Here is a 1276-nt window from a genome sequence, read left to right on the forward strand (position 1 = left end):
TATTATATATATATATATATATATATATATATATATATATATATATATATGTATATATATATATAGAAAACTACGACGAATTTTGTAGCTATGTTAAATACGCATTCTTATCTGAACTCTGAAAGGGAACGAGAATACTGAAATAGATCTTTGAACGCTGTGCACATAATTTCCTCAGAGGTCTAAATAAATCTTCCAGTTAATCCTATCCTACTGTTCTTGTTAGGTAAACGATTACAGCCGGGTAATAATATCTACGTGATTAATCCATTCACTGTCTGGATGATGGATGCCAGAGCATGATGCCATTTCTGAGGCAATCATGAATTGCTCTACATCTCTGATTAAATATCATTTCGCCGCTGAATTGATATTAATGTCTGACTGATTAATACATAAATTTGGCGTCATAATCATTGTGTAGCACTTATGCCGTGAACAATAATTACATATAGTTTTCGGTACTTTTTTCAATGAGCATTCTCTGCATTCAGTTGTACACGAGCTTGATTTGCCGAGAGAAAGTCGCAGAACTCAAAAGCAAGAGCGCTAATGAGTACGTAGCTCCCGATTCGGGGTTGTTGGTCAGAGCTTTCGCTGCGGGTCAAGCTCTGACGCTGAATTAACGAAGCTTGAAAAAGGAGAGTTTACCGTCCTTCTGGGAAAAGTTGGAGGTTTCGCGCATGTTGGCAAAACTACTCGTCGGAGCTTTCAAATTGGATAACCATATCGTCAGTCCACTTTTAAGATGTTCTGTGCTATACTTAACTGCCTTATTTAGAAACAATTATGTCCTTTAAGGATAAGGATAAAATAAGGCCATTTTCCTGTGATTAAAAATTGGTACACAGTGAAATATTACATAAAATCCTTCAGCTCTACGACGACAGTCCTCCTGAAAATGCCAGGGGATTTTGAAATATCCTTTTAACAACAATACACCAAGAATAATTACGAGAAAAGTGATTTATTTGATCTTCGATGCCAACATTGCTTACTTATATCATTTGGTATGTGAGCTCCCCTCGTCAAAATGTTCATGTCACAAAATTGAATGCCGTTCGAATGATCTACCTCAATATATTCAACAAAATGAATTTAGCGCCATAAGCACTTTTTCGGTTGTTATAATGTCTTAGCAGAAATATAACTTTAATTAATAGCTATAGAATGTTCGATAACATTCTTTTAGGAAAAAAGGAGAAATATTTAAGTAGTTTGCACTCTATGAAATGACCCGTGAATTAGAATAAATCGATATGTCCCTTCGATTTAA

The sequence above is a fragment of the Macrobrachium nipponense genome, chromosome 46 (assembly GCF_015104395.2).
Source record: "Macrobrachium nipponense isolate FS-2020 chromosome 46, ASM1510439v2, whole genome shotgun sequence".
In the NCBI taxonomy this organism is placed as follows: Eukaryota; Metazoa; Arthropoda; class Malacostraca; order Decapoda; family Palaemonidae; genus Macrobrachium; species Macrobrachium nipponense.